The sequence below is a fragment of the Thermobia domestica genome, chromosome 1 (genome assembly GCF_964235325.1).
Source record: "Thermobia domestica chromosome 1, izTheDome1.hap1.1, whole genome shotgun sequence".
Taxonomy (NCBI): Eukaryota; Metazoa; Arthropoda; class Insecta; order Zygentoma; family Lepismatidae; genus Thermobia; species Thermobia domestica.
This window is the reverse complement of record NC_137454.1, coordinates 95,007,197-95,023,918: the sequence shown is the minus strand read 5'-3', so window position 1 is coordinate 95,023,918 and position 16,722 is coordinate 95,007,197. Positions and strand designations below refer to the sequence as shown.

Here is a 16,722-nt window from a genome sequence, read left to right as displayed (position 1 = left end):
ACTTCAATGCCATACACCACGTACACTACATTACCATTAATGACTGAGCCATTGAGAACTTGTTCATCTTACGCTCATAAAGGGTTAGTATGCGTATGTTCGCCATTCAAAGTTGTAACAACCTCAACCTCTAGAAAGACTTTCCATAAGGTTATAGTTTTGAGACGTTGTAGTCAGGGACTCAAACGGTGCTCCAACTAATCCCAAAGGTGTTAAATAGTTAAGCTCGGGGGTTCTGGCCAGATAGTCGAGTACTTGCACTTTTATCTCCTCAAACTGCTCTGTGATGGCATGTGCTGGACGAAACACAACTGGCCCACTACCGAACAAAAGGATAGGTACGAAGAATTTTCTAAGATTGCTTGATAGGCGTCGGCATTCATTATTCTAGGCACCAAGACTGGTAAGTAGCGCTCAACTGACATGCGCCATGCCCACACACATTCGTCGAATTGCCAAAACATGTAGCGCGATTCCTCACTCCACATGATGCTTCTCCACTGTCCCATTGTCCACTTGCGCCATGTTCGTATCTCTATAATCGGCGGTGCTCGTGTAATCTTTGGCTTATGGACAACACCGCTCTCCTACAGAACTCCAGTTCTAATACTTCGTGAAGAAGGTATTGACATCACTCCCAGATGTCGATCAATACCCTATGGTTACAGTGTCCAATGATTTCTCCTAGTGTACTTTCACTATGCGTCTGAGTCATAACCGGTCTTATGAGACAACTTTCGTTGCTTCTCTGGTCGAAGTTACGGTGTTATCAGTAACTCTCGTTCACATTTCACCTCTACGTTACACACTATAGCATGTAAGATTTTGTGATGCTAGTGGTCTACTATTCCACGCTTAATTGCATGCATGGAGAGCATGCCCGCGACCGTTCGGTCTCTTCAATGAACAGGTACCGCCTACAATGCACCCCGCCCGTAGTTGCTCCTGCTTGGACTTTAGTCCTCGTGCACGAAGTGCACCGCCAGGATTTGTCCCCTAATCCTGATTCGCCTAAGCGATGTTAACCCCCATTCTCTGGGGGAGTGAGATTCGCCCACTGCGCGGCCAGACCGAATTCCTGAGTGTCTACCAGTTAACCTACTGGTGGAGACAGACTGCTAGCGAGCCAATCCTACCATGCTCTGCAGGCATGGCGCCCGAGCGTTTCAAGGCAAGCTCACCTCCCGCCCATGCTCACCGTTACTCAGATTCCTGGGATTGGCTCTCATGAGCTACCGAATCCCACGGTATGAACACAGTCCGGCAGAGTCCAACCCAAATCCGGGGGTCCAGGTGATGCCCGAGGAGGCTTGTTCAATCCCGGCCCTGCCTACATCTATCGTTCAATTGGCCACCGACTTCGCGTGTAGAGGTACCACACACACGCCGAGATGCTCCCGCATCTCATCCCGGATCCAATGGTACGTGATAAGTCACTATTTGAGTTTGGTGCTGGCCCATATCCTAGTTTCCTCTCTTCCCCGGGATTAGAACCGTTACCCAGATTATTGGGACTAGCCCCTGCCCCATTTCCGTTGTTCTTCGCAGGCAGGAATCCGACACTCCCCTCCAGGTATGATCGTCCAAGCAATACGGGACTACCTCTCTTTAGCGTGTTGAGGTACCACGAACACGTTGAGATACTCAGCATCTCCAACCAGACCCCCCATAGCAGAACATGCCGCGATCTGCGATGTGATCGCAGAAAATTTGCCGCGCCTGTGCAGAAAAAATAGACAACAGAAAAGTATAAAAACATGCCTGCTATCCTATGTTTCATAGATGTCTTAAATGCACGGACGACTTGCATAACTATAGTTTGAACTGTTTATTGCATCTCGTACAGCGTATTTTTAGCAATCACAAGTGTTTCTTCTGCAGAAAATTTTTGACTTACAAAAGCTCATCGCAGAAAGACAGAGTTCTGCCATCGGGCCCAGACCCAATAGCACGCGTAAGTCGACATTTGGGACAAGGGCCGTAGTCACTGCTCTCCCTCGTGGTGTGCAATGGCTACGGATCTTCTCCCAAATGGCGACTTACATATGCTATTTGGAATTTGCCGGAATCTCATGTATTGAACGATTAAATTGGTGGGCTCCAATGATCATGGCTATTTCATGCGTACTTAACTCTCGCCGTCCGCTCATTTCGACTGCAAACGACTGTATGACGTTCTCCCAAGCACTCACTACATGATGCATTTGTGCCGTCTGAATGAGTCTACTTACCTTTCGGGATGGGAAGGGAAGGAGGTTCAGTCATTAATGGCAAATAGTGTATTTGAATTTAATTTTAACTTTCAGGTTTTAGTACAATAGTGCGATAATAATCTAAATACGAGTTTAAGAGTATGCAATTCAAATTGGTATAGCTTACCTCAATTAAACGTAAAATGAAACACTGCACTAGTAATGCACTAATCAAAAACCAGCTCTTCACATTTTCTCATTCAATCCGATCCGAATTGTGATTGTACTTAGTATGTTCCATTTAATTCGATTTTGATTTAAGGTGTTATTGGAAGTCACTGCTGAAAAAAGAAGAAAGCAGAAAGATTAATATTATTATTTTATTCGTTATAAAGAAACAATGACAGGAAAGTAGCTCACTTTCAGATATTTATATCCGTTTAAGAAATACCTAGAAATTTCTTTATTGGAGTAAAACTCCACTCTTTCCCAAAAAGAGCATTTTGGTTTCTCGCTTTATTCTCGACTGATTTCAATGTTACTCTGATTAGAAAGAGTCCGTTTATCTCTTTAGGTATTGATGATTCTAGTTGTTGAAGTAGCAACTACAGTAAAAGCATAGACTTCATATATGTTATGAAAAGACACTTATAGATATTGATACTAAGTGATGCAAATATAACAGATGTTTGAACAAAGACAAATACTGCCTGATAAACAGATACTGCCTTACATATTGTCACTCAGACCAGGTCCTGATATACAATAATTATTTGTACAATTCTAATTACGCGTATCCACCAAGAACGTTAGCTATTTTAATTTTGTATTCAAATATTCTATCCACACCCTGTAAGAGTTGCTGATCTCCTAACACGAGTCTGCCCAGGTAGAAGATTGGGGAATACTTACTATATATAGTAGGAACAGAAGAAATCCGAGGTGGACCAAAATCGGCATTGCTGCTTTGCAGTTAGTGGAGGAGGGATGTAATTATATATAATTAATTAATATTTTTCTCACCAGAGTATATACTACTTTATTAAAATTAAAATAAGTCGTAACAGTTTCCGTAACAGAACGTTATCTTAATTGATAACGATACGTTATAGAAACTGTTACGACTTATTTTAATATTAATAAAGAAGTACATACTTTGGCCACAAAAATATTAATTATTTAAGAAATAATTCCTGAGGCAAGATGGATGGAGTGGATTTTTCTTTGTTTTTTTATGTTCATATAGCTTATATTAAAAACATGTATGTATACAAAGTGTACTGGTAAGGATATCGGAATTGGAAAGGTCAAAGTGAACAGGTGAAGAACTTAAACATTATAATAGCTATGTGGAATGTACAATGAAACAACCAGGTTGAATGTAAGAAATAGCGAACCAAATGTCTGAACATAATACAAACTTGAAACTTTTGCACGCTGACAACGGAATGCTAAATAGATAAAAACTAATATATGGTAATATATAGCGGAACTGAAGACCATATCGGTCGGATTGGGATTGGGTTTATAATGACAAGAAAGATGAGAGACAGCGTGATAGAAAATGAACCAATAAGTGACAGGATATATAGAGTTAAGCTTAAAAAAAAAAAAAAAAAAAAAAAAAAAAAAAAAAAAAACTTTGACAATTATATCAGTGCAGGTTCCAACAGAAGGAAGTAAGAACAACAAAACAGAATTGGAAGGCGTTTATCAAAAAGTAATCAAATATGATGTAACTATAGTGATGAGTGATTTGAAGCAAAAATCGGTAACGAGGATTACGTTAATAATGTGGCTGGGAAATATACCTTACATAAATCCAATTTGGAGAAAGGTTATCCAAAAGTACAACATTCCCGTACAAAAGGATACACTTAGGAATGTGGAAAATACCAGAATTGGCAAAGTTAGTTAAACTGATCATTTGTTGATACTAAGAAGAAATGCACTCTCAATAATGGACATTCGTAGCTGTAGAAGACCCAAATGTAATTCTGACCACTTCCTAGTAAAACTCAGAGAGAGAATAATAACATTAAGAAGAACAAATAATATAATCTTAGGCAAAAAGAAGTAGAATCAGAATATCAGAAACGCTTACAAGAGCGAATGAATGAAGGAAAAAAAGTGAAAGAAACAACATGAACTGGAGATGTTTAGGCCAGATAGAATCAAATAAAGAGTGTCACACAACAGGTAGCTAAAGAAGTGATTGGAGATAATATAACCAAAAAAGATAAGAATTGGTTCGATGAGGAATGTCTGACTAGTATACGGGGGAAAAAAATAAGGCAAGAGAGAAAATGTTATCGGAAGAAACAAGAGCAAATTTTGAGCATTACCGGGAATTGAGGAAGAAAGCAAATAAAATACGTAAGAAGAAAAAAGGAATACCTTAGGAAGAAAGTGAAAGAGATTGACACTTTAAAGAAACAGAATGAAAGAAAATTCTACGGAGCTATAAAGAAAATTTACAATCTATTTCCAACCCTGAGTAGAAAACTAAAACAAGAGACTGACAAATAATACCAGATGAAAGGCAGATTTTACAGAGATGGGAAGAACACTTCAAAACATTACTACACAGCAACCAAGAAAAAGAAGGAAGCGTGGGGGCCGATGTAATAGAAGAAAGAACAGGTAGATTGGAAGAAGAAAAAGAAGGAAGTCATATTCCTTTACCTAGTCTTGAGGAAGTGAAGAAAGTGATTCAAAGAAGGAGAAATAATGAAGCCTCAGAAACGATGATATCGCAATTGAACTGATAAAACACAGAGGAGAAACTACAACAAAAATAATAACAGAACTGATCCAACATATATAGATAAAGGAGAAAATCTCAAATAGCTGGGATTTTTCGGTTCATTGGAAAAAGGAACCAAATTAGACTGTAGAAATTACAGAGGTATCACGCTTCTGAGCACAGCGTACACAATTTTCTCTGACATTCTGAACAATAGACTTAAGGAAATTACAGAAACAATGATATATGCGAATACCAATGTGGATTTAGAACAAATAAAATACAGATCAAATATTCGCCATAAGACAGATACTGCAAAAACACATCGAGTATGACCTGGATATTTACATATTTTGTTTACAAATTTTATGCAAGTCTTTGAAAGTATTATTAGGAGAAATTTACAAGAAGCTCTACGTCAGTTTGGAGTTCCGCTGAAGTTGTGTAAATTAATTACAATGACCATGAATAATACACAAGCCAGTGTAAAAATAAACAACAAACTAACTAACACATTTAATTTCAACAAAGGAGTTAACAAGATGATGTCCAATCAAATGCTCTATTTATTTTAGCTCCACACTATGCAGTACAGGATATTGACCAGAGAGGTATTATATTCTCCAAATCCAACCAAATATGTATATATGTGGACGATATTCCTATTATTGTTAGATCTAAAGAAAAATTAGCACAAGTATATAATGAAACCACAAAAAAAGTAACTTTCATGGTAAGATCAGAAGAGAGAACACAAGAGACTTAATAATACAGGACAAAAAGATGTGATGAGATAGAATGCTTTCGATATCTGGGAAACATGATAGATAAAAGCAACAGATTTGGCATATGAATATAGGATAGAATACAATTAGGAAATAAAAGTTTATCGTACGAATCACAATCTCTTCAGAAGTAAATTAATTTCCAAAACTGTCAAAGTACTGATTTACAAAGCACTTGTGAGTCCTATGGTGACATATGGGGCAGAGATGTGGGTTTTGACGAGGAAAGACGACATGATCCCAAGAACATTCGAGAAGGTGCTAAGGAAAATCTATGAACCAGTAAGGCAAGATAGAAACTGGCGCATAAGGTACGAGAAGTTAGGTATGTTAATAACCTGGATATTGGTGGATATAGTGGATATTGTGAAACACCAAGGTTCAGAGAATTCGGTGGTTAGGTCACCTGCAAAGAATGAAAGACACATCGATGCCAGTATATATCTTATTTGATCGGTTCTTTATCTCCGAATTTTGTAACCAAAGTTGTAATAAGAGGCACGTACATTAAACCCTTGAATTTTTAAAAAGTAAATTCAGCGTGATATTTCATATCAACGAAGTATAATAATATTACTTCTACGACAGAAAATTACTGTTAACGTGAGTTAATGAAATAACATTTTTAAAAAATCCTGAGAAAACACGTACTAAGAATGAAGCCAAGTAGTCGTTGAAATGTATACGAATAACTTAATAATATAGGTAGTTAAAACAGGGGTTCTAGATTAGTATTTTATTATTATATCAGTTCATATTGTAAGTATACAGGGAAGTTGTTGGTTAGTGGTCGTTACAGAAGAAGATATAAACAAGTTTTTTTGAAGACTTCTATTATTTCTAAGTGCAGTTTCATGATGACAATAGTTTGTTGCTGAACCAATTGGAACCAACTGCTGCCAATTGGAAAGAATATTAAGTAAGTGACAGTTTATTGTGTTACAGGTCTCTCACATGGAACGTTAATTGGGTGGTACGTAATGACCACATGGATTCTATTTGCTTTAATTTCTGGCTTGTTACAAAAGCGTTTGCTACGTCTTAATAGTATGGTTAATACCATGCTATTTTACGATTCTTTATCAAGACCGGAATTAATATCCTTACCAAAAACTAAATACCTGACCCTGCAAAACAAATGGAGAAGTATGATGATTCATACATAAAAATTATATTAGTATTATAACGGATCCAAATAGCCAGTTCCATTCTGTTCGTTGTTTGTATTGATGTGAATCTGTTTGTACTCATTTGCTTTGTTTGGTTGCTAATTTCCAATCTTTAATTAATACTTTTGTGTTTAGAATTGTCTGTCTTTAGATATTGCACCTTTCGCATATTGTAAAAACAACTTTGATGTTCAATTTTATTAAATGTCTACATGATTACCATAGATATAATCTGATATCAGGTATAGATACATTTCACAACAATGATTGTTCACTAAATTGTTTAATGTGGTTGGTAGACAGGAAAATATGGCCGCAATGCACATGTTCAATGTTGTCATTAATTTCAATACTCTATAATGTTGATATCCGTGTTTTTAAGATCTAATAAAGGGTACGGGCCACCGCACTACACTTTCTCGCTCTCTCCTTTTAAATTAAATCATAGAACTGTTTATTTACGAAGTATGAACAAATTATAATAGGTGCTTTCGGAAAACTATATAGAAGGAAACGCCTCCAACAGCAAGCTACACCTTGTGAATTTTTTCATGAAAAATTGCTCATGCCATATTGTAGGATGGTTCAAGAAATGAGGATTTATGAAATATTAACAAAATTGTCCACGTCGTTCTTGAGAAAATCGTCCGTAAAGAACACTCATCAAGAGTAAACTACTACTTGTGGACCTTTTCATGCAAAACGGTTTATGCATATCACAGAATTGCAAATTAAGTATTTATTAACGAAACAAGACTAAATCAACTGAGTAGCTTTTGAGCGAATTGTCCGAAAGAGATACGAGTAAAATATCCCCTCCGAATTTTTTCATGAAAAAAGATTTATATCATAATGAGATATACTAACGGAACATTTATTTATGGAATATGAATAAATTGTTCAAGTCTTTCTGAGAAAAACTTAGCCCCAAGAGTAAACCACCCTTTGTGAGTGTTTTATTTATTTAACAAAAATTATTTATACCATATTGTAGGTTTCTTAATGGTATATTTAATTATGAAATATGAACAAAATTGCCCGTGTCGTTTCTGAGAAAATCCTACGAGAAAACTCACTCCAAAAAGTAAACTACCCCTTGTGAGTTTTTAAATGAGGAATGATTTATATCATCTTATCGGTTCCTTAATGTAACATTTATTTATGAAATATGAACAAAATTGCCTAGGTCGTTTTCGCGAAAATTACAATTTTTTAAAAAAAAATTTTCATCCTTCAATAAACTGCCCTATTTTTGAAAGTAGGAAGAAAATTCGACCCCACCCCTTAAGAAACCGTATAAAAATCTGAAGTTTAAAATTTGGTTTCAGTATGTTGAACGGTATAGCCTTTAGGCGAGCATATATCAGGATGAACGGACGAAAAGACAGACAGATATCGAAAAATCACTTTGGGCTATGGAACCTGTTAATCCATTAAAATCTTGAATTCGATTTTTTCCTAATCATCACACTTTTTCGCTTGTATCGTCGCTCGAAAGTAAAAAAGTAAGATTATATATATATATATATATATATATATATATATATATATTACATAGATAGATAGATATAGATATATAAATCTTGCCGTACGAAAATAAAAACGATTAACTTGTAATTAGATTTATAGAAAATAAGAACTTATAACGTGGAGAATATAAATAGATGAACTTAACCTACTAGAGTAATAAGGCTACATATTCAGTGACTGTTTTCAAGTGAATAATTTTGTTAGTGTATTTGTGAACAGAAAATAATTTGCCTCTAGGAAATCTTACTCAAGTTTTAGGTCTAACATCACTTAAATATGCAGTTTCATATCTTAATTTAGGAAAATAAAAATAATATCTTTAAAAACATCGTCTTTAAGTTTGAATAGGAACATACGAAGCTTAATGAAGTTTGTCTGGACTCTGTTAAGTCTTTCCTTCCCTTCCTTCCTTTTTTACTAATTTCTAAGTGTATAAATACAAGCTCTAGTAGTTATCAATTTTAAATTATTAACCCTAATTTCTGCTCGTATCACAACCACGTACACAAAGAAAGAGGTCCTGGCGCCTAAAAGAGGCTCGTATTAATGATTCTCTAAATAATCCAATCCTTTAACGAATACAAAGCTTCAAGTCCCATAGCTGGAACATGCACTCAATTCTAACTTAATTATAACAGGAACTGAATAAAGTGTGTTTAAAATTATTTAATAACTTTAAACTAACTAATTTATGATCAAATAAACAGAACACAGCGGAACAGAAAAGAAGTGGATATTTTCTTAAAATTAGTTAATGATAGATGATATTCTTGCTTAATTTTAATAAAGGCATAGAAACTAAGATACTCCGAGAAAGGGGTTCCAGCAAGGATTTCATAAAATATAATAAATTCTAAAATGTTGAAGTGGTGAGATAGTTAGGTGCACCGACGATAGAAAAAGTGCTGTTGGTGTTTAAATGTTAGTAAGTTAATAGCAACAGAAAACTTTGCAAGTGAATTTTACATCAAATTGTCTCGAAAAGAAAAATGTAATAAATACGAATATGTGAATATGTCGAAGATGAAAAATCGAGATGTTTTCCAAATATCACAGATGTTTATCAACATTATCTGACTTCAGGGAACATAGAGAGGTTGTTGCGGAGAACCACAACATACATAATTCAGTGCAACATGTAAACCTATATCTCGGTAGACCAACCCTAGCTGCTACCTTCAAAACTTTTTTTTTTTTTTTTTTTTTTTTTTTTTCAAAGGAGGAACCACCGGACAACTCCACCGAAACACAAGTTTACTTTTGCACTACGGGTAATGGAGCAAATTCTACTTTCCAAAATTTGTAACTTTAATTCCTTTTCTTATTTCTAAAATTGCTTTTTTTTTTTTTTTTTCTAAATACCCAATTAGTGGGGTAAGGATCTAATCTACTTCTTGAAATTGTGAATTCCCAAAAATTCAATGTAGTTAACAATTTATTTTAACAAATAAATATAGAAAACGACAATAATAAATATAAATATATATAACGATTTAAATTCCGTATTTTGATACTTGTTAACTTGAGCACTTTAATAGAACAAACAAATCAAGCCTTGAACTGGGAAAGAATACTTGTTTCAATCAATCAAACGGTAATTTTCACACAAATGCTTACTTTTTTTTTTTTTTTTTTTTTTTCACAAAAGTTATTTAACAACTTCTTTACCTGTTGTTGCATGAAATCCTCCTTCAAGGTTCCGATTAAGGAGAGGGCAAGCAAGAATTCTTAAAAACACTCTGACTTTTCTTTTCTTTTTTGAAACTATCATAAAGCTTACCTTAAGAGAAACAGTGAACAGAGTCAGTGACTGAATCCTCTATAAATTTTGAATAAAAATAAGAATGCCAAAGAGGTTAACATAGAGGACCCTTTCACTAACTCTCCCACCTCCTCTGTAAGTCACACATAATTATTCAAATAATGAAACTTCTAAAGAAATCAATGACTTACTCGCAATGATGAGAACAAGACTTACTATATTAAATTGTCACTATTTTCACCTTTCATTTGCCATATTTCAATCTTCCAAAGCACTAGTTTCAAACAGAAGTAATTACTATTAAAAGTCAGTCACTATAACTTTATGTATTACGTTCCCATTCTTATAAATTTAAAGAACCCATTTCCGAACTACATTACCCTACCTTGATTTGCAGTCAACAGGACGCCGCCTCGTGTTTTGCACACAGAGGAAGCCTTCCCGATGACGTCAGCTACACAATCGCGCAGCCTGACTCGGAAGAGAGCCATTACGCAGTAGCTTGACAAAACAGGGTTGCCAGTCTACTTTGACGGAAACATTGAAAGGGGGTTTCATTTACAATTAGATAATAACACAATGATAATAATTGATCGTAACAAGGTGCAATAAGTTTATCGTTAATCTTTTTCTTTCAACGCATCTAATCATTTAAATATGAATACGAAGTTGCAGCAATGGTAGCACTTGTAAAATCTGATAACATCTCCCTTACTATCACTCGACAGTAAGAATTTGAAAAAATGAAATGAAATATTTGAGTTTTACGTCCCGCGGTTATGCCGGCTAGGCTAAAGGAGACGGTGATGATAAATGAATGAAATGTGGAATGAAGAAAGTGGAAGGTAACGGGAGAACCCCGAGGAAACCCACGCACACAGTGTTTGTCCACCACAAAGTTCACATGGCGCGGGCTGCGGCTAGGATCGAACTAGGAACCCCACGCACCAGAGGTAAACACTCTACCACTGAGCCACCGCGGACCACAGTGAGGATTTGGATCCTTACTGATGGAACTCTGTTATGAACAACCTTCTTGCTGCTGCTTTGCAAGTAATTATTATATATATGTGCAGAGGGGGAATGTGCTATCTCTTGTCGCACCGTTATGCCAAAGTAGAAACTACATACGCTGTTGACGGCGACACGGAAAGCGTTTATTCGATTCTGTAGTAAACTTTCTCCAATTCAAGAAAAAACTGAAAAAAATGCTTGTACTTACCTTGAAAGACTTTTTTTTAATTTTTTTTTTATCTGTAATATTTGATTTTGGGTCCTCGTTAAACGTATGTCATCACGATCAGTTCAATTACCATCTAAACTCAATATCATAAAAATGAATTAGACCAACAACAGACCAATCAGGCCGATTTTCGTCAGATTCCATACATAGTTATGATTCTTTAAAAAAAAAGTATCTGAACGGGAAACAAGAAAAGGATTCCTGGTCAGATGACTATAGCATTACCAACTCGAGAACGGAATACGGAGTCACTGGAGTTTGATCTATAATAAATCAGAAGACAGGACAACGAATAAGAAGTTACAACATAGTAACAGTCATAGCAGTAAAACTAGCTATCAAACTAAAGGATACAACTATCATCCAGGTATATATGCCAACGACAACGTACATGAAATGAAAAAAACAGATCAAGTTTATGAAGATACTGAAAATGTCATTAAAGATGTAAATGGAGAACACAACAATCTGGTAGATTGGAATACAATCGTAGGAGGGGAGACAGGAGGAAAAACAGTAGGAAAATATGGATTATGCAAACGAAACGAAAGAGGAGAAATACACTGAATTTTGAAAAAAAAAAAAAAAAAAAAACTAGATTCAGAAACCAAATGAAGAACTGTGCAACATTTCTAATGAACGCTATAGTATAAATACCTTGTATCCCGAAACATATTTTTTCCTTTTATTTATAATTTCCACCCTCTCTGGTGTCTTCCTCAACAACTCTTCTCTTGCTGCTATACGTTTTCTTGAATGTTCATCCACAAGGGAACATTCTTGAAACACCAAAATACGAATCTGATGAAACAGCAACATTTTTTTGTGTTTGTGTGTAGAACCTCACTGATCCTCACTTGTGAGTTTCTGTTCTTGAAAACTGAATTATAAGCAAGTAATGATAAAAATAATTATTTACAAAATTGTACCAATAATAATCGTAAGAAACTATACACAAATGTTCGAACATTTACTTTCTTTCAACGTAAAATAAGTCATATTTACTTAAAAACACTTTCACACTTATCTACAATTTGCTTTCTGGAATAAAATTTAATTTAAGAGTAACACAAGTTTTCACAGAAGAGTAGTTCGGTTTAGTTATTTCAGCAAGTAGATTGAGGACAAGTGTGAAAATATTTTTAAGTATCATAAATATGATTCATTTGAGTAGTAGCGTTACATTTGCATGTAGTTTCTTACCGTTATTAGTGGTACACTTTTCTAAACAATTACTTTTATCATTTACAGTTAATAATTCAATGCTCAAGAATATAACTCCATGAGTAAAGATCATGAAAATTACAAATTACAAAAGAAAACTGATTGGTGCTTCATCAGATTCGTAGGTTTTGGCGTTTCAAGAATGTCCCATGTGAATGAACATTCAAGAAAACATGTAGCAGAAAGAAAGACGTTATTGAGGAAGACCCCCAGAGGGGGTTAAAATCGAATAAATAAAAGAAAAGAAAAGTTGGTGCTTATTTTAATTATTAAAGAACTGTGGAAATTACTAAGAAGCGAATGTGGACAATGACAACAATGTAATCGTTGGGAAAAGTAAGCTGAAACTCAAAGCCAAGAAGAAAAAAAGCAGGAAGACTAAATACAGGCTACCTGAAGAACAAAGAAATCCAAGAAAGTTTCGAGAAGAAAATAGTACAAATATAACAGAAGAACTAATAAAGGAAGAAAACAACCAAATACCACGAAGAAAGCAGTAGAATACGAAAAGGAAGTTGCAGGAAAAGAATGGATCACCAAGGAAACTCTGAAATTAATGGATGAGAGAAGAAAATTGAATAATGTTACCAGCAACAGGCTAAGGAGCAGTATAAAAGTTAAGAGATCATTCGAAAATGCAGAGACATGCAAAGGAGGAGTAGATAAGACAAAAATGTGAATAAATATAAAAGAATATGATCACAGGAAGAGTATGTATGGCTTACAAGAAGAGAAACTTCAAACCATGAAGAGCAAAGAGCTGTGTACTAACAGATACAGAAGCTGACCCAGACTGATGCTGAAGATAAAATGAAAATATGGTAGGATTATTTAGAATGGCTCTACAGAAGTGACAAGCAATTAGAGGAACTGGAGAACATAAAAGGAAATAGAAGAATAGGGAAGAGAAATTTCATACTCGGATCAGAGTACGACAAAGTAATTCGAAATCCAAAACATGGGAAAATCCCAGGTGTAGACAAACATTAGCATAAATTATACAAAGTGCGGGACAAGTGGCTATACAACAAACAGTAGGTGTTTGAGATATGTAAGAATCACAGAATGATAAGCTTGCTAACTTGTACTTCAATAATTTCGAAAAATAATATATACATGATTGACGATTGGAAGCCAAGATAGAAGTACTAGCAAAGGATTAATTTGGTGTTAGGAAGAATATCGGAAAGAGGGAAGTAATACTTACATTAAGAGGATTTATAGAAGAAAGAATTCAAGTAGGAAGAGCAACTAATGTAGCGTTTGAAGACTTGAAGAAAGCACTTGATAATGTAGAATGGAAAAAAATGTTGAAAATTCTGAAGAAATAAAAAATCAACTATAAGTAGCGAAGAATAATACATATAACCTATACGGCAACGACAACAATTACGGTAGAAGCAACATTTCAGAAGGGGGTCAGTTCAAAGATGCTCAATGCCACCAAGTTCGTTTAATCTCTACATTGAAGATTTAATAATAATAATAATAATAATAATAATAATAATAATAATAATAATAATAATAATAATAATAATAATAATAATAATAATAATAATGGACGGAAAATACACACTTTTATATTTTCGGACGATATTACGCTTTTGGAAGACAGTGAGAAAAAAATTAGACGCAGATCTAAACGGGATGCAACATGCACTTAGTGGCAAATACAAGATCAACAAGAACACAACGAAAGTTATGAAATGCAGAGGAAATGAAGTAAGAAAAATAAAGATCAAAATAGATTATTTGGTGGAAGAGGAGCAGGAAAGCGACATTACAAGCAAACAAGATGTAAAATGTAAAATATCTCAGGCAAAAAAGGCATTAAAAAAAACTTGTAACCTGAAACATTCTATAAAACTTTAAAACATGAATAGGTGGATAAGATATCAAATGAAATATTTCTGGAAATAGATATGCAAAAAAGCCGGCTTTTTCGAATCGATGTTTTTTTTTTTCACATAAAAAGCTTGTTTTTCTATTTAAATAGCTTTCTTATAGTATACTCTACAGTTAAATAAGAATTTATGACCTAAATGCAATATTTCGCTCTGAAATTCACCATCATGATGGATGGAGCACATACTTTATGAATTAAAGTAAACGTAAAGTACGTAGCATTTGAGGGCAAGGTTAGAGACTATTTAACTTTATTGTAACTTCTGAGTTATCGACATTTTTTTTCTCTAGATCATTTCATTTTTAGTCATCTGTGTTTCATTTCTTAGAGCTTAGTACTGTAGCTTCTAGAACATAAGTTAAACTTATGTTTTTATCAATATATCAGTCAAAGCGTACTTCCACATTTCTGTTATACTGTAGCTGTGCACTGATTTACCAATAATCTTTCGGATACAACCTTGAATACATTTACATATTTATTTTATAAATTATTTTATACAAATAATTAGCGGATTTAGAAAAGTATTTTGGAAGGTGTTTCTCTGATTAATGTTTACTTTTCCTTAAAAAAAAAAAAAAAATCTCAAATTTTTATTTGGGAGGAGCTTCAAATTTATGAATACAGAGATAACTAATATTTCGTTTCGTCTGCATATTCAGCAATAATTTCCCGGATACAACCCAGAAGACCATTTTATACTGAAAATCAATGGTGTATTTAGAAAAGTATTTTCGGAGGGGCTTTTCTTATTACTATTTAGTTTTTCTAAAAATTCCTCATTTTTATTTGAGGGGAGCTAAAAGTTTATGAGTAAGGCATTACTAATATTTAGTTTGCTTTAGAAATTCCGTAGTTCGGCGAACAGACTTCAGTCCGAAAGACACCTTTCACCGTAATTCCCTTCGCAAATCCGTCACTGCCGGCAATTAGTAATAAATATTTAAAAACAATAAGAAAGGAAGTCGACTAGGATTCTACATGCACTATCTTTACATTTACAGATGGAATTAAGAAAAACGTTTGTCAGAATGGTCGAGTGCGGGATCCAACATATGTGCAATAAAGGAGAGTTCCGTAATGGTATGTTGAATTCCTCTTGTTAAAAATTCAGAAACCTTCAGGACTGAGTAAACCATGAAGGTGGTTATATATTCTAGAACCTTGGAAACACACACACCTGTTCACACGCTCAGATGAACAGTTTATTACGCATATGATCTATGTACAGCAAATTCGGTACTTCCCCGATTCTAAACCCATTTATGGTTCATTTTCGAGGTTTTACATTAATATCCGCATTAACCACTAAATAAATAGTTTTTCTGTTGTACAGAAGCGAAACAAAGCCGGCTTTATCCATTTAAAGCAGATTTTTTTTTTTAAAAGCCCAAAATTTCTCAAGCAAAAAAAAAAACGAAGAAAAAAGTTTTAAAAAAGCCTGTTTTTTCCACAAGCTCTTGCATCTCTACTTGGAAATGATAGGAAAAAAGTGTAACCGAAGGATATTTTTTAAAAAAGGAGATAGAATGATTGCACACATTAGGAGACATGGCAGAACTATGCTATTACTATAGGTATGGAGGGAATAGCAGGAGGAATACCTAGAGTAAGGCAGCAATTGAAATATACGAATCAATGTATGCAAAATGTAAAGAGAAAAAAAGTACATAGAAATGAAAGTGTGGCTGAGAATAGGAAAGACTGGAAAATTGGTTTACATTAACAATGTTTTAGACCTTATCATTTGCAACTGGGCACACAAATAAAGTAAAAAATGAGAAGTGAAAAATAAAACCTTCATGTGAGTTTCCCAGAGCTCATGAAAGCAATGAATATTGCTGAAAAGTTTACTGTAATTAAAGTGGATTTGGACACAGTAAGTTATAAATTAATGCTTTACAGTTGAAATTATAAATAATAAATTAATGTTTTACAGTTGAACTTATAAATATACGAGAACATTTTAGTACATTCAAATATACAAGTATATTTTAAGGGAAATTAAACTGCCATAATTGACCAACTGCACAACGTGAAAGCTTACTGAAGATTTCAAGTTATAATGGCTGTAATGAGCTCGTCCTTGTGCTTCAACCCCGTGCTATTTTCCTGCCTCTGACATTCCTGGCTAGATTATGAGATCACACATATCTACTAGAAGT

At 34.5% G+C, this 16,722-nt stretch overlaps 1 protein-coding gene across 1 annotated transcript in view; it reads right to left on the bottom strand.

Moving 5' to 3' along the window:
• The window catches only part of LOC145687401 (protein O-linked-mannose beta-1,4-N-acetylglucosaminyltransferase 2-like), a 43,405-nt gene that overhangs the window by 7,443 nt on the left and 19,240 nt on the right, over positions 1–16,722 (bottom strand). The window contains exon 2 of the mRNA XM_081760858.1: positions 2,380–2,530. The gene's annotated coding sequence lies outside the window, so the exon portion shown is untranslated. The remainder of the gene's footprint in view (positions 1–2,379; positions 2,531–16,722) is intronic.